This window comes from Zingiber officinale, chromosome 4B (genome assembly GCF_018446385.1).
Source record: "Zingiber officinale cultivar Zhangliang chromosome 4B, Zo_v1.1, whole genome shotgun sequence".
NCBI lineage: Eukaryota > Viridiplantae > Streptophyta > Magnoliopsida > Zingiberales > Zingiberaceae > Zingiber > Zingiber officinale.
The window spans coordinates 121,339,845-121,365,489 of record NC_055993.1 but is presented as its reverse complement, the minus strand read 5'-3'; the positions used below and the strand labels follow the sequence as shown (position 1 = coordinate 121,365,489).

At 40.7% G+C, this 25,645-nt stretch overlaps 1 pseudogene; it reads right to left on the bottom strand.

The window, feature by feature from the left end:
• Nucleotides 1–1,591: 1,591 nt before the first annotated feature.
• Nucleotides 1,592–25,645, bottom strand: part of LOC121978607 — a 34,382-nt pseudogene continuing 10,328 nt past the window's right edge.

Here is a 25,645-nt window from a genome sequence, read left to right as displayed (position 1 = left end):
AGATGCTATAATCTGATCCAGAAGTTCTAATATCTGAAAACTGCACATATAGATTAAATCTTGATCAATATCCCAACATACTCTTTCTATCATAGCCTACTTTATATAAATTCAAGATAAGAAAATCGAGACTTGCTCAGTCTAAAACGCTAAATGTTGTACAATTAGGTAACTAGCCATGAATCTAAAAGATCGCACCTTGTCGAAAAAGGATAGCAAAAGTTGAGCAAGAGAGCTTTGGTTTATGATTCTGCTAGATCTGAACCTCTGTATATTTGCGGAACACACATCCTCAAAAGGACTCCCAGAGAAGTTACTCCATCCTGCAGCAACAAACAATAGAAAATACACATGCACTAAGGAAAGGCCTATATCATAATTATAGACACGCAGGCATGCAAAAAAGATGTAAGAAATAAAGATGTTTCAAGGCTCTAGAAGATATATACCTCGATCAGAAATTCTTTCTTCATTAATTATTGCTCGCAGTGGTGGGAAAATTGGTGGTTCGCAAGTCTGCTAAAGAAAAAGTAAAACAACACGAAGGATTCTAGAAAAGAATTTGATAGTTGATATTGCATCAAGAAATGAGCAGAAAAGAATCACAAACTCACAACTTTACCTAAAAATGGAAGATAACCAACAAACAAAGGGCATAGGAACTTAAACTCCTGGACTTTGGATCATTAATATCTTGTGCTTTAGCCCACTCCTTCAGTTGAGAAAAGGAATGGAATAACATCACAAAGGAATCTAATAACACTTTAAAAAATGCTTACAACAAATGCTAACCACTAAAACCATGTCACGAAAACAGTCATCTATTTCAGATAGCCATTTAAGAATGTTGGACTTCATTACACCAAGATGATTATTAACGGAGACATCAAAAGAAATATTAAGCTGCCTGCTAATGTATTTAAGCAGAGGAACTCTTGCATTTGGAATGTACTCAACAAAACTAGCAAGACCTGAAACAGAGATAGGAAATAGAAATCACTCACATTTTTATCCTCTGTTGAAGATTCCAGATAGATACTATAGATAGTATTAAAATTTTCTATTTGTAGATTTTGTTGTGCTTTTTTAAAATTTCAAAATTGGTCGACAATTGTTTAAAGTATACCACCATATAAATAATGAGTTATTACAATTGTATAAATTATTTCTTTGTGGGAATCTAGCTTTGCATGCTTTTCATTTAGTATCATATACAAGAAGAATCAACAATGTCATGTTCATTACCTTACTCGACAGATTGAAGATATTGTGACTGATTTGAAAATTAGTAGAGAGGCCATGATAGATTTTAGCAGACACCTAGATTATGAATGGCAGATATTGTATTTCGTTCTCTTAAGCATTTGGGCGAACAATTGGTCTACACACAACAATCATCATCAGTCAATTAAACTGCCTGAGTTGGTTCTCCAAAAAGTTAGTAAATACTAAATATTTCATTCTTCAAAAAGCATAACCATGATTTGTTTATCCAAATTCAATAGTTTTGGAGATCATAAAAATAGATAACTGCAAACAAACAAGGAAAAAAAAAGCACGGACCTGAAATAGGGATGACGTTGAAGGGTTGTTAGAGGACTTTCAGCAAGTCCTCGGTGCCGCTGAAGGTAAAGGCACCTCCATCCTCCAAGTTGAGCACTTTGACAACTCCATCTTCTACCAGCAATGCATAGTGCCAAGATCGGACGCCTATGCCCATGAGTTCGTCTGACAAATCCAACTCCACCCCGAGTGCCAGGGTGAACTCCCTATTTCCGTTGGAGAGTAGCAAAACCTCGTCCTTAATGTTGAGATCCTTCTTCCAGGCATGCATCACGAAAGCGTCGTTGACCGAGATACAGGCAATGGTGTCCATGCCTTTGGCATGCAACTCCCCAGCCTTTTCCACAAATCCAGGGAGGTGCTTCTGCGAGCACGTCGACGTAAAGGCACCGGGACAGCGAATAAGATGGCTTTCTTTCCCTTGGTGAGATCAGAAATGGTGATGGTCTGGAGCTCCCCATCGGAGTCGAAGTAGGAGAGGTTGGCGTCAGGAAGATTGTCTCCGACGGAGATGGTGGTTGCGACGGCAGGGGCGGAGGCGGAAGAGGCGGGGGAAGAGGGAGGACCTATGAGTGTGCAGTCAGAGGTGTAGAGTGGTAGTGGAAATGGAGCTGTGGAAGCGGGTGGCATAAGGGAGGAGGCGGGGCAAAGAAGGGGCAATGGGTTTAGGGCTTGGATCGAGAAGGTAAAGGGGCGGAATATGGCGGCAAAAAATTTCGCGGAGAGGGAAAGAAAAAATGTCGCGGCAAAAGATGACGAAGAGGAAAAAGCGGCGAAAGAAAAAAACAACTGCATTCAACAACACTTAATAGACAACAATTTTTAAAAACTGTTGTCATAATCCCAAAAAAAGCGCACATAGACAACCGTTTTAAAAAAACTGTTATCGTAGCCTTTAAAAACCGTTGTCGTAGCCCCAAAAAAACATAAATAGACAATGATTTTTAAAAACCATTGTCATAGGCCAAAAAAATTGTTAAAAGACAACAGTTTTTATTAAAACCGTTGTTAAAAGGCAAAAAAACAACGATTTGGTATAAAACCATTGTCGTTTGAGTGTTGTTGAATGAGGTTTTTCTTGTAGTGGAGGCACTAGGTCTTCTTGGGTATTGGATCATCAACTACTTCTAGACAAAACCTTTTAAAGAAATTGAATGTTTAATTTCCTTTCTGAAAATCCTAGGTTAACTAGTCAAGTATATATCAAGCCTAAGTTCTTATCTATCCTAATCTAAGCATGCATAAGAGAAAAACAGTAAATCAAGCATCAATCAGGTTTATTTATAAAGATGGTCTTTCTATTAGCTCCCCCTAAATCATAGTCTCGATAAGGTCTATCAAGGTAATAGATTGGATCCTTGGGAATCCAATATTAATCAAGTTAGACTTGGAGACCCATGCTTGGACTAAGTTCTTAGTTGATCGATTCACTAAAGACAAGTAAGAATTGAATCGATTTCTAGCATTGTTTTCAAGTCCGGTTCAGTTGTATACGACCCTTTGTTTTTCAAGAATCAGATCAAGGTTTTTGGAACCCAAGGTGAACTGTTCCAACGTGTCCTTAAGTTTCTTTACTTGACTTTTCAAATTGGAATTCTCTTATCCTCAAGTTGTTGGACTTGAGTTGAGGTTCCTTCTTAAATTTGCTCAGTCAAAGAACTCGAGTTAGTCACTTCCTTAAGGACTGTTATCTCCTTTTAGAGTGATTTGACTCGGAGATTGGATTTAGCCAATTTTCTTAATAAGTATTCAAATAAATTTTGTAATTCATCTATTTGAGTACCAGCAAACAGAGAAACTACAAAGTGGTTTAGAAATGGATACGAATTCATGGATTCTTTCAAACTCGATTTTTGATTCCACATCGATTTTAGACTCAAACTCGGTTTCAACAATATACGCTTGTGCTAGTAGAGCAACGAAGTTTGCTCGCTCATGTTCTTCTTCGTCCGACTCTTCTGATGACTCAGACCATGTTGCCTTCAACACCTTCCTTTTCCTTGCTTCTGATTGGACAATCAGGCTTGTAGTGTCCCTTCTTGTTGCAGTCGTAGCAGGTAACTCCAGACTTGGCTTTCGTATACAATTGAGTCACCTTCTTCTTCTTAAGTTCTTTTTGAACTAGTTTGACTAGTTTCGTGGTGATTTCGTCTTCTTCTGAGTCCGATTCATTTTTGAATTCAGGTTCGGTCGGGCCTTAGGCTTTGACTTCTTGTTCACAAGTTTCCTTGCAAGTAGTGCAATACCTTTCTCGACCCGAGTACTATTAATTTGTTCATGAAGTTCAAATTTGAAAAATAACTCATCTAATTTAATTTGTGAAAGATCCTTATACAATTTGTAAGCATCTACCATGGATGCCCACAAAGTGTTCCTTGGAAATGCATTGAGTGCATACCGATGACGTTGTAATTTTTCACCTTTTGTCCAATTGCGTGGAGACCATTGAGGAGGTCTTGGATGCGTTCATGAAGTTGGCTTGCCGATTCACCTTCCTGTATTTTTATATTGTAAAGTTTATTTAATATCAAATCATGTTTGCTTACCTTTGTGTTGGAAGTTTCTTGTGCAGCTCAATCAACTTTTCCCATTAGTCTTTCGCGCTAGAAAATGAGACGACTCGGTTCAGCTCTTCTTTGGTTAGTCTACATTGTAGAGTGCATGTTGCTTTGGCATCTACTTCGATCTTCTTCATTAGATTTGTGTCCCAGTTCTCACATGATACTGGTTTTCCAGTGCCGTCGAGAGGGAGGACAAGGCTTGTTTGGATATTATCCACATCTCGACTTGTGTCTTGAGGTGGTACTCCATTCAACTCTTCCAGTAGCCGAAGTCTTCGCTAGAGAAGAGGGTAGGGCGTGCAGTGTTATACCCTTCTTCATGGGCCATTTATTGAATAAATCTAGCACACAACAAAAACAAGTAGACTTGTCCCAAGACTTGGTCTTGAATTAGCAGTGATGGAGAAAATTAAAATAGTATTTCATTAATTTCGAGAAAAGATAATAAAATAATAATAAAAAAATATTATTACAAATTTTGTTAAATGCGATATTTTATCAACACTGACCAATGGTTAAAAAATAAAAATAAATTTTTTTAAAAAAATGGAGGGAAAAAATGAAAGGGGTAAAAGTAAAAAATTGCTCAAACGGTAGTTGTACCGATTTAGAACGACCCCGCTCTAATACCAATTGTAGATTCGTTGCGCTAGAGGGAGATGGTGAATAGCGCTCATGACTTTTATGTTCATTTGAAAACGTTCGAATAAAACACAATAGAATAAGAATGACAAGATAGAAAGAAAGTAATCGCGAACATCAAGATTTACTTGGTTCGGAGTTTGTGACGACTCCTAGTCCAAGGCTCACACGTGAGCATGCTTTCGATGGACTAATCAATCGAAAGTTACAAAGAGATTTACAATTGTAGTACAAGTAACTTTTAAATAAAACAATACCGATGATTTAGAAAATAGATCTCCAATGTAGTCGTTATCAAAGCAGCTTTTAGGTGTCAAGAGGCTTTATCGAAGCAGCGCGCAAGTGAAGAAGTCATTCTGAATGTTGTTGTTTAGCCCCTGGTCGAATGCTGCTTATATAGGCTATTCTCGGTGCCTGGAACCCCTCCTGGTGCCTGGACCACGTGTCTTGGCCAATCGACGCGCTCCATGTAGGCTTATGGATGATTTTTTGGGTCTAGGGAACTGGACCAAGTTCAGGCGCCCGGACCGCCTATGGGCCCACCGCCCACCTTGGGCGAGGCTGGTCCGAGTGCCCAGACTAACTTTTTTAGCGATCCCTTTTTTTCTATAAAACAAAGTTAGTATAGGCAATAAACAATATATATAATATAAATTTGACAGCCTTTGACTGTTCGGTTTTGACTTTGAGTTTCACTGAAACTCTAGGTCAAACCGACGCTTACTGTGTTAGTTAGAGCCCTAGAGCCAATCATTTGATGATTGTATGGACTCATGTATATCATATTCTTGTATATTAATAAAGGCATTTGTTTGGTTATTATACTTATTTATATTAGTGCTAAATAGACTAAGTATAATAGCGTCCTTGAGTAGAAGGTTCATACCTATATCAATCGATTAGTTGAATCGATAGTGAGATGATATAGGGAACACTACTCTAAATCATTCCTAGTCGAGTATTAGCATTCAGGGACAATGTTAATACAATAAGACTAGCATGTAGGTCAGCTCGATGACTTGATCTCACAAGTCATGGATATAGAGATATCAAGCTGACACATGGGTATGCATTAGAGAATGTATACTGAATGACCCGCCATGAGAAAGTATCATGGATCGTTATATGAGTGTCATATACTTTCTCATGTGGCTATTAGTATGACTATTAGTCCTTAGACCTGAAGTCACCATGGATCCCTACATAAGGAGTTATGTACTTTAGTTTCGTCAAACGTCACCCGTAACTGGGTGGACTATAAAGGCGATTACTGGGTATATAACGAATTATGTAGAGGGATGTGAGTGATGTAGATGGGATCTATCCCTCCCATATGACGGGAGCGACATCGGTATTCTTGATAGAGTGAGACCACTAAGTGCATGGCCATGCCCAAATGAGTCAACATTAGATGTTGAGCTCATTTGATCGAGTGAGTCTAACTTGGAGTTCAAGATTTAGATTGATTAGAGGATGACACGGTCTATGCCTCATATTGATCAATCTAGATGTCTAGGATAGAAGGACACTTGCCATTATTTTGTGAGTAGTCACAATTGGTAGTCACAAGGTGATGTCGGATCTCGACATTCTTGTAACTTGGGTAGTAATGATGTATTGCTAAACACCGCTCATTACTTATGCTCCTAAATGGGTTTAGGGCATTGCCAACGTTACAAGAACCTATAGGGTCACACACTTAGGACAATTAGGTGGAGATTAGGTTCATATGATGAACCAAGAGGATTAGATTCATTTGATGAATCAAATTGGATTAAGAGTAATCCTAATTGGGCTAACTTGAGTTCGACTCAAGTTGATTCATGTGTTAAATGAGTCTAATTTAGATTTTGACTCATTGAATCAATTTAATTTAATGAATTAGATTCATTATATTAAGTTGGCTCGAATCAAATGGTTGGATTAGATCCACCATGGTAGAGATTGAGTCAAGTTTGACTTGACTTGAGAAGGAAGACCAAAGGTCAATTTTGACTTGACCTTTTGCCACCTCATTGGTGAGTTGGCATTAGGTGGACCAATAATGATGTTCCACATCATCATGGGTGCCACCTCATGGAAGTGACAAAGCCACTCTCTTAATGGTTTCATATTAATTACAATTAATGCAATTAATGTGATTTTATGGTTTCATATTAATTGCAATTAATGCAATTAATGTGAATTTTGAAAGTGGCCGGCCACTTGGTTTTTGTGTGAAGAAATTCATTTTTCATTCACGTGTGTGTATCTTCCTCCTTCTCCCTCTCAAGCTCTCCCTCTCCCTCTCCTCCCTTGGCCGAACCACATAGGTGCTAGCACACCTTGGTTTTTTGGTCATCTCCATCTAGTGTGTCCGTGTGGATACTTCTAGAGGACCGGCGCTTGATAGTCTTGAGATCCGGCATCATTTGGACGAGCGGGAACGCGAAGGGCATCGCATCAAAGGTATAAATGGTTTATCCTTATGTAGATCTACTGTAGATTAAAGTTTTTCAAACTCGTACTCATATTTTCGTTCGGTTTTACCTTGCACGAGATCCGTGGCTTGGGCGATTCGGGGTTTCCGCGACGCGGTTTTCGCGGCCCGAAAAACCCAACAGTGGTATCAGAGCCACGTGCAAGGCTTGTACGAGTTTATTTTTATTTTTATGAAAAATAAAACCTTCTGTGATTTTCTATAAAAATTAGTTTTTTATGATTTTATGGGTAATTTTTCCGTAGAAGCGAAGCACAAGTGTCTCGGCACTTGTAGGCTTCGGCTACCGGAAAGATCTTTCAAAACCGGCTTCGTTTTGCCCCAAATCCATTTGGGACAGCGGGCTTGGGTGCCATTAGATCGCAAAGGAGCAACTCACGATGGTTAGATCGTGGGTAGGGGTACTTCCCCTAACCCCGCAAGGGGATTTGCTCCGCGATTGCACCCAAAATCGCTAAAAAGACAAGGACATGATATGACAAACGACAATGTCTCGACCCAAATCGTTTTGGGACAGCGGGTTTAGGCGCTGTTGGATCGCAAAGGAACCCTCGCGATGGTTAGATCGCGGGTAGGGGCGCTGCCCCTGGGCCCCGCAAGGGGATCCGTTCCGCGATTGCGCCCGAAACCGCTAAACGGGACCGCCGGGAAATTTTACTCGTAAAATTGTAAAAATTAATTTTAAAATTATAGAAAATTATGAAAATATATAATTTTGAATTATATATATTAATTTGTGATAGTCATGGCCCAAAGCCCAATATGATTGGTTGTGTTGTAATTCATAATACGGCCTGCGTGCCGTGATGTGTTTTCGCGTGTTGTATTTATTTTATTATTCGCGACCTGCGCGTCTCTTTTATTCTTGTTGTAAATTAGATTTAGACTCGAATGTAACTCGAGTTTCAAATTGTAATGTACAAATTGGAGCGGTGGAGGGTCCACACGAGACGGAGTTCCGAGGTGGGCACGAGCAACACAAGGTGGTCAAAGGGAGGAGCTTGGAGAAGCTGTTGACCCTAGGTTGACCATTCGATCTTCTCATTGGCTTGAGAAGATCGTAGTAGGGCCATGACTAAATCACAAATAGATTAATTAATTAATTATTATGTATCTGATGCATGTTTAATAGTTAATTAATTAATTAGTGTCTTAACGATTAGATTAGATCTAAGTCGTGCACATGATGCACCCTTGCGATTAGATTAGATCTAAGTCATGCACAAGATGCATCCTTCTCGATTAGATTAGATCTAGATCGAACCAACTCTAAATGGCTAACCGTGCCGTGATACCTATCACTACCTCGATCACATGTATTGTTGAATCTGCTAAAGCAGAGCAATACATATTATCTTGGTAGGGTACGGAGGGACAATCTTGGTCCCGCCTATCAACACATGGGTGAATACAAACTCAATTAGATTGAGTATTCCTAGTTACTCGGTTGGATCGAGTCAAGTATAGGCATTATTCCAACGGTTGGAAAAGATAGGTCAAAATCACATCTATATTAACTCTCGGGCGTATTAGCCAAAGCTAACTCGAGTTTTAATATAAATGCGGATATTGATTCTATAAACAAGAGTTGCATAGAGATGTAATTGGTAATCGTTACCTACCGATCATACTAAGCCTTGGGCGTATTAGCCAAAGCTAACTCAAGGGTTAGTATGATGTGGATCTTGTCCCACAAGAATTATAGAATTCAGTGGGAGCATCATTTAATTAAAGGCCTAATTAAATGATTTTTAAAGAATATGATATTTATTTCTGCAAATTTTTGTTGTAGATAACCATGACGTCAAATACGAACATTTTCTCTCTGCGATCTGTCCTTAAGAAGGACAAGCTCAACGGAGCAAATTTCCTGGACTGGTACAGGAATCTGAGAATAGTTCTCACCCAAGAACGTAAACTGTACGTTCTGGAGCAGCCCATTCCGGAGGCCCCTCCTGCCACTGCCACGCGAGCAGACCGAGATGCTTACAAGAAGCATCAAGATGACGCATTAGATGTGTCTTGTCTTATGCTCGCAACCATGAACTTTGAGCTTCAGAAGCAACATGAGTTTATGAGCGCTTACGATATGGTTGAACATCTTTGTCACCTATATCAAAGACAAGCAAGGCACTGGAAGAGGAACTCCAAAGAATACCTGGAAGATCTTAAGAAGAAGAGAAATAAGATTTCTACTTCAGGTATAAATGTTATAGAAGTCAACCTCTCTATTTCTTCATCGTGGGTATTAGATACCGGATGTGCTTCGCACATTTGTACTAATGTACAAGCGCTGAGGAATAGCAGGGCATTGACGAAGGGTGAGATAGACCTACGAGTAGGCAATGGAGCACGAGTTGCTGCTATTGCTGTAGGAACTTATCATCTATCTCTGCCCTCTGGGCTAGTACTAGAATTAGACGATTGTTGTTATGTGCCTGCCTTGACAAAGAACATAATATCAGTTTCTTGTTTGGACAAGAGAGGATACTCGTTTATAATAAAGAACAAATGTTGTTCCATCTATTTAAACGAAATGTTCTATTATAGTGCACCTCTGATAAACGGACTCTACATTCTAGACCTAGAGAGCCCTGTCTATAACATAAATACCAAGAGGATCAAGTCGAATGACTTGAACCAAACCTACCTCTGGCACTGTCGCTTAGGTCATATAAATGACAAGCGCTTATCCCAGCTCCATAAGGATGGTTTGCTGGACTCATTTGATTTTGAATCATATGAGATATGCGAGTCATGCCTACGAGGCAAGATGACCAAGACTCCCTTTAGTGGGCACGACGAGAGAGCGACTGATTTGTTAGGACTCATACATAGTGATGTATGTGGCCCTTTCAATGTCGCTGCTAGAGGCGGTTATAGATACTTCATCACATTTACTGATGACTTCAGTAGATACGGTTATGTGTACCTGATGACACATAAATCTGAATCCTTTGAAAAGTTCAAAGAATTCAAGAATGAAGTACAGAACCAGCTTGGCAAGAGTATTAAAATACTTCGATCCGATCGAGGTGGAGAATACTTAAGCCATGAGTTTCGTGACTACTTAGCTGAGTGTGGGATTTTATCTCAACTCACTCCTCCTGGAACACCACAGTGGAATGGTGTATCCGAAAGGAGGAATCGTACCTTATTAGATATGGTACGATCTATGATGAGTCACACAGATCTTTCGACATATCTATGGGGATATGCTCTAGACACGGCAGCTTTCATACTCAACCGAGTTCCATCAAAGGCCGTGATAAAGACACCATATAGGATATGGACTGGGAGAGATGCCCAGGTGTCTTTCATGAGGATTTGGGGTTGTGAGGCTTACGTTAGACGTCAAGTCTCAGACAAGTTAGGACCCAAATCCGACAAGTGCTATTTCATCGGATATCCCAAGAAAACTAAGGGATATTACTTCTACATTCCCAGTCAGCACAAGGTAGTTGTGGCAAAGACTGAGGTCTTTCTAGAAAGGGATTTTGTTTCTAGAAAGACTAGTGGGAGCACGTTCGATCTTGAAGAAGTTCAAGATGCGAACAATAGCACTGATGGAAATTGAACTGGAACCACAAAGTGTTGTGGATGATGTTGTTCCACAAGGAGTTGAGGAACAACAACCAGTTCAAGTAGACATACCTCTTCGCAGGTCTGATAGGGTACGTCGTCAGCCTGAGAGATACTCATTTCTCTTGTCTGACCATGATGACATTGTGCTCATAGAGGATGAGCCTACCACCTATCAAGAAGCTGTGATGAGACCAGATTCTAAGAAATGGCTAGAAGCCATGAGATCCGAGATAGAATCCATGTACACCAACCAAGTATGGACTTTGGTTGATCCACCTGAAGGGGTAAAACCCATTGGGTGCAAGTGGGTCTTTAAGAGAAAGACTGACATGGATGGACTTATCTATAAGGGTCGCTTGGTAGCTAAAGGTTTCAAGCAGATTCATGGTATTGACTATGATGAAACCTTTTCTCCAATGGCGATGATTAAGTCCATTCGGATCATGCTTGCTATTGCGACCTACCATGACTATGAGATATGGCGGATGGATGTCAAAACCGTGTTTCGAATGGAAACCTACTGAGGATGTGTACATGACACAACCCGAGGGTTTTGTAGATCCACAATATACTAGTAGAGTATGCAAGCTGCATAGGTCCATTTATGGACTAAAGCAAGCTTCTCGGAGCTGGAATCTTCGATTCGATGATGCGATCAAACAGTTTGGTTTCATCAAGAACGAAGATGAGCCTTGTGTCTACAAGAAGGTTGTAGGGGACATAGTTGTCTTCCTCATACTGTATGTGGATGACATACTACTCATTGGGAAGGACATCCCTATGCTTCAGTCTGTCAAGACATGGCTAGGGAGTTGCTTCTCAATGAAGGACTTAGGTGAGGCATCTCGCATTCTTGGGATACAGATCTATAGAGATAGATCTAAGAGATTGCTTGGCCTAAGTCAGAGTACATATATTGACAAGGTACTCCTTCGGTTTGCCATGCAGAACTCCAAGAAGGGATTTCTGCCGATGTCACATGGCGTGAGTCTTTCGAAGACTCAAGGTCCCTCTTCTAGAGAGGAGAGAGACCGCATGGATCAGATCCCTTATGCCTCAGCCATAGGATCGATCATGTACGCCATGCTATGTACTCGACCTGATGTCTCGTATGCTTTGAGCATGACGAGCAGATACCAGTCAGATCCAGGTGAAAGTCACTAGATAGCGGTCAAGAATATTCTTAAGTACTTACGAAGGACTAAAGAATATTTCTTGATATATGGAGGCAATGATGAGCTAACTGTAAAGGGTTACAGTGATGCCAGCTTTCAGACCGATCAGGATGATTACCGATCGCAGTCAGGGTTCGTATTTTGCATTAATGGTGGTGCTGTCAGCTGGAAGAGTTCGAAGCAGGATACAGTAGCTGATTCTACAACAGAAGCCGAGTATATTGCTGCATCAGAGGCAGCAAAGGAGGTAGTTTGGATCCGCAAGTTCATCACTGAACTTGGGGTGATTCCTAGCATCGCTGACCCAGTTGAACTCTATTGTGACAACAATGGAGCTATAGCACAGGCGAAGGAACCTCGCTCACACCAGCGGACCAAGCACATACTACGGCGCTTCCATCTCATTCGAGAGATTATCGATAGAGGAGATGTGAAGATTTGCAGAGTACCTACAGAGGCTAATATCGCAGATCCCTTGACCAAGGCTTTGGCACAGAGGAAGCATGATGGTCACACTAGGTCTTTAGGCCTTAGAGCCTATACTGATTGACACTAGTGCTAGTGGGAGATTGTTAGTTAGAGCCCTAGAGCCAATCATTTGATGATTGTATGGACTCATGTATATCATATTCTTGTATATTAATAAAGGCATTTGTTTGGTTATTATACTTATTTATATTAGTGCCAAATAGACTAAGTATAATAGCGTCCTTGAGTAGAAGGTTCATACCTATATCAATCGATTAGTTGAATCGATAGTGAGATGATATAGGGAACACTACTCTAAATCATTCCTAGTCGAGTATTAGCATTCAGGGACAATGTTAATACAATAAGACTAGCATGTAGGTCAGCTCGATGACTTGATCTCACAAGTCATGGATATAGAGATATCAAGCTGACACATGGGTATGCATTAGAGAATGTATACTGAATGACCCGCCATGAGAAAGTATCATGGATCGTTATATGAGTGTCATATACTTTCTCATGTGGCTATTAGTATGACTATTAGTCCTTAGACCTGAAGTCACCATGGATCCCTACATAAGGAGTTATGTACTTTAGTTTCGTCAAACGTCACCCGTAACTGGGTGGACTATAAAGGCGATTACTGGGTATATAACGAATTATGTAGAGGGATGTGAGTGATGTAGATGAGATCTATCCCTCCCATATGACGGGAGCGACATCGGTATTCTTGATAGAGTGAGACCACTAAGTCCATGGTCATGCCCAAATGAGTCAACATTAGATGTTGAACTCATTTGATCGAGTGAGTCTAACTTGGAGTTCAAGATTTAGATTGATTAGAGGATGACACGGTCTATGCCTCATATTGATCAATCTAGATGTCTAGGATAGAAGGACACTTGTCATTATTTTGTGAGTAGTCACAATTGGTAGTCACAAGGTGATGTCGGATCTCGACATTCTTGTAACTTGGGTAGTAATGATGTGTTGCTAGACACCGCTCATTACTTATGCTCCTAAATGGGTTTAGGGCATTGCCAACGTTACAAGAACCTATAGGGTCACACACTTAGGACAATTAGGTGGAGATTAGGTTCATATGATGAAGCAAGAGGATTAGATTCATTTGATGAATCAAATTGGATTAAGAGTAATCCTAATTGAGCTAACTTGAGTTCGACTCAAGTTGATTCATGTGTTAAATGAGTCTAATTTAGATTTTGATTCATTGAATCAATTTAATTTAATGAATTAGATTCATTATATTAAGTTGGCTCGAATCAAATGGTTGGATTAGATCCACCATGGTAGAGATTGAGTCAAGTTTGACTTGACTTGAGAAGGAAGACCAAAGGTCAATTTTGACTTGACCTTTTTGTCACCTCATTGGTGAGTTGGCATTAGGTGGACCAATAATGATGTTCCACATCATCATGGGTGCCACCTCATGGAAGTGACAAAGCCACTCTCTTAATGGTTTCATATTAATTGCAATTAATGCAATTAATGTGATTTTATGGTTTCATATTAATTGCAATTAATGCAATTAATGTGAATTTTGAAAGTGGCCGGCCACTTGGTTTTTGTGTGAAGAAATTCATTTTTCATTCACGTGTGTGTATCTTCCTCCTTCTCCCTCTCAAGCTCTCCCTCTCCCTCTCCTCCCTTGGCTGAACCACATAGGTGCTAGCACACCTTGGTTTTTTGGTCATCTCCATCTAGTGTGTCCGTGTGGATACTTCTAGAGGACCGGCGCTTGACGGTCTTGAGATCCGGCATCATTTGGACGAGCGGGAACGCGAAGGGCATCGCATCAAAGGTATAAATGGTTTATCCTTATGTAGATCTACTGTAAATTAAAGTTTTTCAAACTCGTACTCGTATTTTCGTAAGGTTTTACCTTGCACGAGATCCGTGGCTTGGGCGATTCGGGGTTTCCGCGACGCGAAAAGCGGTTTTCGCGGCCCGAAAAACCCAACATACTGTTCCCTTTTCAAGGGAATGCACCCTCACTTACTCCTCTCAATAGAGTTTACCTTTTGCCAGATCGGTCCTCCATGATCGTCTGGACTTTTGTTCAGCGTCCGAGACTTCATGTCTTCATACTGAAAGTCCACTTCACGATCCGTCCAGACTTTCACTTGGTCCACGACTACTAGGATTTTCACCTAGAGTCCCCGACTCTAGGATTTCACCTAAAATGCTTGACCCGCCAAGAGTTCGCTTTGCCTAATCACAGTTAGGACTTTCCACCACCTAGGGTTACCTCCCCTAAGACCTAGGGTTATCTTCCCTTAGGATTTTCTACCTGCCTAGCATCCACTAGGACTTTTGCCTATGAATACTTAGGACTTTCCTACAAGCTCATTCAACCTTGTTAGACAACAAGTAACCTTAACTTTGGACCTTTTGCCATAATTAAAACTTAGGTTCGATCGTTTGGTGCTCCATGCTACCAACATAAGTGAGGATGCGTTCCCCGTTGAGGGAACAATAGGCGTCGGTTAGACCTAGGTTTTCTGAAAAATCTAAAAGTTAGAACCGGACAGTTCGAAGACTGTCAAATAATTTATCATTTATATTTTATTGTGCTAACTTTGGTTTGTATGATATGTTTGATATTTTGGACTAGCGTATTTTACAGGGAGAGAAAAGCATATAAAAGGCTCGGATGGACAGTGTTCAAGGCGCCTCCGGGGCTGTTGGAGGGGCCTCAGGAGGCTTGGTTGAAAGCCTGCGTGGAGAGGCTCAAAGGCGCCCTCCAAGAGTCTGAAAGCGACTTGGAGTTGGGATGGAAGGCGCCTTCGAATAGATGAAGTTAGCAGAAAGTGGAGCTTATCGATACTACGGATTTGAGGATAGAAATCTGAGTTAAAGGCGCTTCAATGGGGTTGAAGGTGCCTTCAACAGTCCATAAATGGAGACCACAAGCATATGCTTCGATACAACTCATCTTCACGATCTTTCTCTTGCGTGCTGCTCTAAAGACGATCCAATGAAACTGTAATGCTGCTCCGACGACCGAAAGCTTTACTTTAACAATTCCACATTGTCGGTATAATTTTAAATTACTGTAATTAAGTTTTGCACTTATAATTCTACAATTTGTAATTTTTTTAAAAAATTATAATGATTTCCCAATGAAAATGATCAAGGATGACAGACCTTGGAGTAAGAGTCGTCATACGTTCCGAACCAAGTAAAACTCGGTCTTGTTAGCATTGTTTCTTTTTTCTTTCTTTCCGCTGCATTATTCTCTATTTTTTAAAAAAAATTTAAAAAAAAACTATTATCTCGAGATGATGATACACTATATCCATGACCTTAATATTTTTTAGTGATGATGACACACTACCTTCATTATCGCTACGTGCTAGGAGGCTGACGATGAAGGATATGAGGATGAACGGAATCATCTTTTACTTTATAAATAATAATTATTTATTATATTTGAATAACTATCCACGCTATTCCAATTAGAGATGGTCTCTAAAATTTTAATTAAATCTTCTCGTCCAAAATCACAAACATTAACCAATAATATTGTTTCATATTAATTAATTAATTAGATTCTATGCCTTGTATTAATTTTATTTTTTCAATTGATATGTGTTATTGCCTATTAGATTTCTTTAATTAATTGTTTTTCTTTCGTTTTTTTTCAACGCAATTTAACTTTTAAAAATACTAATAAAAGAGCAGAGCAAGTAGATACTTAATTAAGCTGATCGATGACAAGAATCATTAATTGCTTACAAATTCATAGTATACGATAGCATTAATTCAGTTTCCTTTACTACAATCAAATTATTCATATCGAGTGGTTGTGCTGTCGATAATCAAAGTAAATAATTTATCATTGATTTATAGCTAGAGTAGTATGACAAAACTAGCTAGCTAGCCAATAAATGCCCCTCCGGTTTAGGTTCTATTGGAAATGAAACTCATATATGCTTCTAACCGTTCATGTTCATATTCATATTCATAAGATATACAGAAAAAGTTATTAACAAAAGACCAAAAAAAATTATATATTTAAAATTGATGATTGTGATTTATGTAGTAATTATAAATTGGAGATAAGCTAAAGTGCATGTTTTTCAAATGTCAGTATATCATTTATCAAGTATATTGATGTAGTGATATAGGAAGCTCCATCTGACACATGTCAGGTGCCAAGATAGAGGTTAAAGTCAAGATGATCAATGTCAAGAAGTCAAAGTCAAGATGTCAAAGGGTCGAATGGAGGAAGACTACAATAGCCGGTCGGGATAGTCAATACCCGATCGGTGCGAGATGTGTCCAAGCGGACCACATGTCCAGCGATAAAATGACAAGATAATCAGATGATCAATATGGAGCAACAGGACACCAAGAAGACCGGAGAGCTTTTCCGAACGTGGAGGTCACGCTACTACACAATCACCATAGAGAAGAGCAACTGAGACAGAGCGGAGGGGTCTCAGCCGAGCGGCTACCCGCTCGACCAAGCAGCAGGATTGTTGTCGTATCACTTGATATCCTTCTGGGAGATAGTGTCGCTGACACGAGGCAAGGTCGACAAGCGGATTGTACGACGAAAGCTTCTACTGTCTTGTCAGGGATATGCATGCCCTGTTAAGGTATGATGTTAGAGGTACTTTTCTGACATGTCTCTTTATGGGACATATTGGAGAATGTGCCCATGCCTCGAGGAGTGTGCACGTCACCCACTAGGGCTCTATATAAAGGGAGGTCCATCACCAGTGGAGGTACACGTAATTCACTGTTTGCGCCTACGTTGTTGTTGCTCCGCTTTCCTTCTACACTTCGGTGACTGACTTAAGCGTTGGATGTCAACGCTAGAGATCCCTTCCCTGGCTTGGCACTGACATTACCTGTTTTGTAGAGCGGAGCGAGATCTACAGTCGGTCAGTGAAGCCGCCACATCCCCAGCTTTCCACCTTCTCGCTTTCGAATAGGATCATTTTGGCGCCGTTTGTGGGAACGTAACTTGCATCCGAACGAGAAGATGGAGGATGCTGGATGATTCACCACAGTGACACTGACACAAGAGGAGCTCGACATGCTAATATAAGCTCGAGCGGCAAAAATAGTGGAGCACTGGCCGAGCGCCAAGCGCAGGAATCTGTAGCATCAGCCGCTGGCCGACCGAATGAACAAGGAGACCGAATGGATTAAATATCCACTCAAGGGAAGAACAAGAAGTCGACCTGCTCATATGGGGAAGCGACCAATGCGCCGATCCCCTTCCATCGAGCATTGCTCAGGATCCCATCTGAGGAACGGGGCTATTCGGACAAGGATCGAGGGTCTTCCTCAGATGATGAACCCGTACAGGACGCGAGAAAGGGGAAGGAACCAAGGGATGATGATTCACCCGAGCGGATCAATCGACAACTTCTACAAGGGATTCTGAACGACCCTCTGCCTAGACATTACACTCCGCTGACGATCTGGGAATATAACGGAAGCACCGATCCAAACGATCACTTGGCTAAGTTCGATAACGCAGTCACACTTCATCAGTACATTGACAGGGTGAAGTGTAGGGTTTTCCTCGCCACTCTCTTCGGATCAACACAACGTTGATTTAAGAGGCTGTCGAACGGATCAATCCACAACTTCAAGGACTTCTGAGTGGCGTTTCTAGACCATTTCACTAGCAGCAGCTGCCACCAGAAGATGAGCGTGAATTTATTCTTGTTGAAGCAAGGGCCTAGGGAAGAATTAAGGGCCTAAATACAACGCTTCAACCAGGTGGTTATGGATATTCCAACGGTCTCCTCAAATGTATTGGTGAACGCCTTCACTCAGGGGCTCACTAAGGGAGATTTCTTCCGATCGCTCATTCAGAAGTGGTCGAGGTACTTCGACCACTTACAAAGGAAGGCAACAGAATACATAAACATGGAGGAATCCCAAGCGGCAAGAAGAAGGGAGGTGCCGAACGAGCCCACAACAACGCATGCGCAGTGTCCATCGAGCAGCCATCAGCCTCCAAAGGGCCTCAATCGAGGGGAGCGCATCCACACAATGAGCCTAGGACGCATGTCGTACAGCATGTGGCGGCCGGCCGCCCAAAGGCTACAAAAGGCAAAGTGTGGACTCCAATGTTTTGCTCCTTCCACTAGTCGGCGATGTATAAAACATGAGACTGCTACGACCTAATGTCAATAGTTAGCAAGCCAGCTCCGCGGGGATATCATCGTCGATTACCATCTCCTGATTGGCGACACATGCACCGATCAGCCGGGCGAAGGGAGGAAGAAAGGACGACGACCGAACCACACCCTCATCAATCTTAGAGGAGGAGCAACCATAATCCTGCTCGAGCCTCTATCGAGCGGAGTAGACCTTCGGCTCAAGAGGAGGAGAACAGGAGTAACGTCGTTGGGCAATAAATAGGAATGATCGTTGGTGGGTCGACCGACAATGATTCCAACCGAGTGAGGAAATTGCATGCTTGGCGACTCGAGATCCATGTCGTTGGCTGTTGTAGCAAGGAGAAGGCCGAAGGACCTGAGATTAGTTTCGACCCAAAAGAATTAGAAGGAGTGGAGATCCCTCATGACAACGTGCTGATTATCTGAGGGGTAATCGCTAACTACATTATTCACTGAACCTTTGTTGATACAGGGAGCTCGGTGAATATCATATTCAAGAAGGCATTCGATCAGCTACAAATCGACCGGAGTGATTTGCTACCCATGACGACTCCACTCTATGGATTCACAGGAAACAAAGTGTTGTCAATCGGCCAAGTCCACCTGGACATCTCGCTAAGGGAGGAGCCGCTAAAGAGGATAAAGACCATAAATTTCATTGTGGTGAATGCACCGTCGACCTACAATGCCATATTGGGCCGACCAGCACTCAATGAGTTCTGAGCGGTGGTGTCCACCTTCTGCCAGAAGATCAAATTCCCGATGGACGACATGGTGGGTGAAGTCAAAGGCAACCAGCTGGCCGCTCGGCGATTCTATGTCAAGATGGTCAAAGCCAAAGCAAGGGCCACTCGAAAAACCCGAGCTTAGAGGTGAATGCTATCACGAAAAAGCCTCCTATGCTGGTCTATGAAGAAAAGGAAGAGGTTCAAATCCACCCAAGCCGATTAGAGGCAACCACCTTTGTCGCCGCCAACCTGGAGACCAAGAAGAAAGCAAAATTGGTCGCATGCCTCAGACAAAACCATGATGTGTTCTCCTGGTTGACACACGAGCTCCCGAGCATCTCGCTGAAAGTGGCTCAACACGAGCTTCATGTCTGACTGGACGCTCAATCAGTGAAGCAAAAGAAGAGGGACTTCAGCATAGAACAAAACCTAATCATCCGGGCAGAGATAGAAAAATTGCTAGAGGTTGGCCACATCCGAGAAGTTCAATTCCTGAGCTGGCTCGCTAATGTTATACTAGTCTCCAAGCCGGTGCGGGTCTACATCGACTTCCATGATTTGAATAAGGTGTGCCCAAAGGAATTCTATCCGCTACCCAGGATAGATCAGATGGTGGACTCTACGTGGGTTGCGAGCTGATCTGTATGCTCGACGCATACCTAGGATACCACCAAGTGCTGCTCGCTCGAGAGGATCAAGAGAAGGTCAACTTCATCACGGCCGATGGAACGTATTGCTACAACGTTATGCCATTCGGAATGAAGAACACCGGCGCCACCTACTAGAGGCTGATGAATAAAGTGTTCCGTTGACAGATCGGCCGTAACATAGAAGTATATGTCAATGCCATATTAATAAAATCTCTCTGAGCTGCTGATCTTTGTGCAGATATCGAAGAAACATTTCGAACATTAAGGGCATATGAGATAAAGCTAAACCTGAGCAAATGTTTGTTCGGCACGAAGAGTGGCTGCTTCCTTGGATACATCATCACCGAACGGGGCATCGAGGTGAATTCGAGCAAGATGAAGGCGCTACAAGACATGCTCCCGCCCCCCAACTTGAAGGAGGCCCAACGACGGATCAGACAGATCACCACACTGTCAAGGTTCATTTCCAAGTCATCCAATCGAAGCTATCCATTCTTCAAGGTGCTGCGTCGAGCAACAAAATTTCAATGGGATGTGGAGTGCAACAAGGCTTTGGAAGAGCTTAAGGAGTACCTCAACTCCTTGCCTATTTGGCCAAGCTGAGCGTTGGCGAGCCACTCTGGATCTACCTGTCATCCACCGAGTATGCGGTAGGCTCAGCATTGGTAAAGCAGAACGGTTATGAACAATAGCCCATGTATTTTTTGAGTCATATATTGAAAGATACAGAATCTCGTTACACCGGTCTTGAATAATTAGCATACACATTAGTTCTAGCCGCTCAGAGATTCCGCCCGTACTTCCTGGCACATCCGATCATCGTGATGACCAATAGCGCCTAGGAAGGGTCCTTCTAAACCTCAAGACGTCCGAACGACTGATCAAGTGGACGATCGAGTTCAGTGAGTTTAATATTCAATATCAACCCCGAATGGCGATTAAAGCCCAGGCTTTAGCTGATTTCGTCATAGAGGTTCAGAACACTGAGCCAGATGCAACTTGGAAAATATATGTCGACAGTTCGTCCACTCGGCAAGACAATAGGATTGGAATTTTGTTTATCTCACCGTGGGAAGGCAAGATGCAGTTGTCCGTTCGTCTGGATTATCGAGCCACTAATAATGAAGCCGAATATGAAGCCTTAATAGCCAACTTACAAGCAGCTTCGTATGTCATAGCTACAAAAATCCTCATCCACTCAGACTCTCAGTTGGACACTCAGTAGCTATTAGGGACGTTCGAAATAAATAGCTCCCGACTCAAGTTATGCAACAGCTTTCGAGAAGCTGAAGGCAAATTTCCAAGAAGTCATTATACAGAAGATCCTCCGAGCAGACAACCAGGTAGTAGACGAACTAGCTAAGTTAGCTAGTTCATTATCCTTGGTGGTGATAAGCTAGCCGATCGAGCAGGTCTCACTAGTGGTGCACATCAATTGGATGGAGGGGATCTCCTTTCCGAGTGACTGGAGGACACCGCTGATTGAATTCCTCTGATCAAGAAGCACACCATCCGATCAAGAAGCAACTCAACTATTGAAAAAGAGGGTCAAACGATTTACACTGATTGGGGACCGACTTTATAAGTGAGCTTTCTTAAGGCCGCTGCTCAAGTGTGTTGAATCAGAAGACATAGAGTACATTCTCCAAGAAGTATATCAAGCCTCCTGCGGAAGCCATCCGAGCGGCCAATCACCAGCCCGAAAGATCCTTCTGATTGGATATTTTTGGCGCACGCTTCAAGCAGACACTACTTGGACAGTAGCCACCTGTCTCTCATACCAAAAATTTCACAACATCTTACACCGACCTACCGATGAGATGAAGTCATCCGCAGTGTCTTTCCTGTTCGACCAATGGAGCATGAACTGTTGGATCGTGAGTTTCGCTAGAGGGGGGTGAATAGAGATTATAAATTTTCGAAAGAGTACGCAGCGAAAAGAACAAAAATGAAACAATGCTAACACGAAAATCTTTTACTTGGTTCGGAGCCTTTAGCGACTCCTACTCCAAGGCCCACACACAAGGGTTCTTTCGGTGGGCAATTCACTAGCAATTCGAAAGTTCAATTACAAAAGTATAAAAATGCTAATGAAAATAATGCCGACAGAAAGTGAAGAATAGAAAAAAAAAACAGCGCTTGGTCGGAGTGGCGTCGCAACGTCACAGGAGCACAGGAGAGCAGATCTTGAGTTCTGAGTTGTGTCTTTAGCTCCAGCCTTCACCCTCCTTATATAGGAGGTTCTGGGTGCTCGGATCCCTTCCGGACGCCTGGAATGTGACGTAGCTCAGCCAATCAGGAAGCTCCGCATGGTGACGTGCGTTGGAGATAGAATTTGCATTCCGAGCGCCCGGATCCCTTCCGAGCACCCAGACTCCGGGTGCCCAGGTCCTTCCGGGCGCCTGGACCTCCGGGTGTCCGGATCCCTTCCAGGCGCCCGGACTCCATTTTCCAGCTTCTTCAATCCCTGCAAGAAAATGTTAGTCCGGAGCATAAAATACAAAATGTATATCCTACAAAACAACGTGTTAGCACAGTTTATGATCAGAAAAAGAATAGTAATTAGATTTCGTTTCTCTGAGACCGGAATCTAGTCAAGATCTCGACTTAGAGTTCCGAAATGGTTCTAAGTCGGATCGGCGCCTAAGTTCCCTTCCCAGGAACGTGTCCTCACAGTCACTCCTCTAAGTGACTTAGTTTCACCTACCTGTCAGATGTCCGGGCAGTCCTTCGACCCGTCTGGACTTCGTGCCAGATATTCGGTCAGCCCGTCAACCTAGATGGACTTCGTGCCAAACGTCTGGTCTGCCCGTCGACCCATTTGGACTTCGTGCCAGCTATCCGGTCGGCTCGTCGACCTAGCTAGGCTTCGTGCCAGACATCCGGTCAGCTCGTCAACCTATTTAGACTTCTCCTGCACACTTGGTTAGAGTGTTAGATCACAAACAAAACTAACTTAACCTATTTTATCATTCATCAAAAGCTGGGTTAGACCGTTAGTGCTAACCGCACCAACAATCTCCCCCTTTTTGATGGAATAATAACCAGGTTAAGTTAGTGTAAAATGCAAGTAAAACAGGTATTAATAGGTTTTTAAGTTAGTTTTTATTTTCAATTTGTTTTAGCTAACTTAACCACCTAACCCTCCCCCTTTGGCATTCATCAAATATATAGATCAAATAAATAGAATAATTGCAAGAAGGAACACAATAATTCAAATTCAAAAGTCAGATTGACTGGGGGGAGTTAAATGTCAAAACATAGACAATTAAACTTTATCTTTTAACTTTTGTCAAATAGCTAAATTTTAAAACAAAATAGCTAAGTTTTGAGAAAATAGCTAATTTTATAAAATAGCTAAGTTTTGAAACATACTTTTCAAACATAAGTTTTATAAAGATAATTTTATAAAAGTAAGATTTTCGAAACCAAGTTGATAGTAATTTATAAAACTCACTTTGCAAAAATTCAGATTTTCAAAACTAAGTAAAGTTAAGTCAACTTTAAGCTGGATCCAATTTTTAAAATTTTCAAAATTAAGTTTATAGTAATTTACACAACTAATTTTAGAAAATTTAGCTTTTAACTTTTCAAAGTTTAAGTAAAAATCGAATTTTCAAATTAAGTTTTGAATCTAATGATTAATTTTTAACTCTAAGTTAGATCCAATGTTCAAGATTAACTTTTAAAACCTAGTAAAAACTTTTTAAGATCCAAATCTTGTAAAAACTTAGTTTTATAAAAGATAGTTTTACAACTTAGGTTTATTAACTTAGATTTTCAGAGATAATAATTCTTTGAGTTGGTAGAGTTCAACTTTCAAATTAAAATTTTAAAACTAGGTAAATTTTGATTTTCAAAAATGACTTGTAAAACTGAGTTTGTAAAATCTAGTTTACATAACTTCGGTTGTAACATTTGAAATTTAAAACCAACTTAGTTTTTAAAAGAAACAGACTTAGAATATTTTTAAGAACATGTTTTTCAAACACTGATTTTAAAGTAAATAATTAGATCCTCCCCCTGAACTTGACATTAGAACTAATGTCCAACCAATTAGTTACTTACTGATTATCAGAAGATAACAGTTTTCACTTGGTTAGTCAGGTTAAGTTTAATTGTTATCAATGAGTGTTTGACTAAACTGAATAACTTAACCTGATCAATGTCTGTTTAGTATTTAATGCCCAGACTTATATCGATGCACTGAAATAAACATCTTAAGTCCAGACAATTGACCTATGCATCTCACCCCTTTCTATATTTGTCAATCACAAGCAATGTAAGCCTAGGGTGTTGGTGAGATGTTCAAGTACTAGTTCTATGGGTACATGATTTCTAAGGAATTTGAACTAGTCTAAGGCTAAAACTGTTTTTGAAATTTTAAAAATAGGAAAGTTTTGAAAAATAAAAACAATTTTAACCTAGAATTTAAAAAAATTATTTTTGAAAATAATTTTAAAATTTTGAAAATCCTAGTCTATTAAGCATATTCCTAATTTTCTATGTAGATTGCTAAATTCACTTTCAAGGAGAGGTTTGGTGAATATGTCAGCTAAATTTGACTTGGACTCAATGTACTTGAGTTCAATGTCGCCTTTAGTAACATGATCCTTGATAAAGTGGTACCTAATTTCAATGTGTTTGGTTCTTGAATGATGCACAAGATTTTTTGTTAAATTAATTGAACTAATATTATCAGTTAAAACTTTTACATTCGTAAGGTTTAAGTTAAAATCTTTTAGGGTGTGCATCATCCATAATAGTTGTGCAACGCACTCTCCTATAGTTATATATTCTGGCTCAGTTGTAGATAGAGCAACACAGTGTTGCTTTCTACTAAACCAACTAACAAGTGATGGACCTAGTAGTTGACATCTACCACTTGTGCTTTTATGGTCTAACTTACATCCAGCATAATCTGAGTCAGAATATCCTATTAAGTCAAAATTGTTAGTTCTAGGATACCAAATTCCTACATTTGTTTTTCCTTTAAGATATCTAAAGATTCCTTTGACTTGAGTCAAATGAGATTCTTTAGCACAGGTTTGGTATCTAGCACACATACTAACTGCAAATAAGATATTAGGTCAACTTACAGTTAAGTACAGTAGATTACCTATGACACTCCTATAGTATTTTAAGTCAACTGGTTTTCCATTGGGGTCATTATCTAGGATTGTGTTTACTGCCATAGGAGTTTTTATTTCTTTAGTATTTTCCATTCCGAATTTTTTAAGTAATTCTTTAGTGTATTTTTGTTGATAAATATAGTTTCATTCATTTGTTTGTTTGATTTGTAATCCTAAAAGGTAAGTCAATTTACCTACTAAACTCATTTCAAACTCGTGTTCCATTAAACTTGTAAATTCATCTAAAAATTCTGAATTTGTTGACCCAAAGATTATATCATCTACGTAGATTTAGGCTATAAAAATGTCCTCTTTTATTAACTTAATGAAAAGGGTTGGGTCAATTTGACCTTGGTTGAACCCTTTAGAGATTAGGCAAGAAGTTAGTCTTTCATATCATGTCCTAGGTGCTTGCTTAAGTCCATATAAATATTTTTTTAATTTAAAGACATAGTCAGGGTGTTCTAGATTTTCAAACCCAGGTGGTTG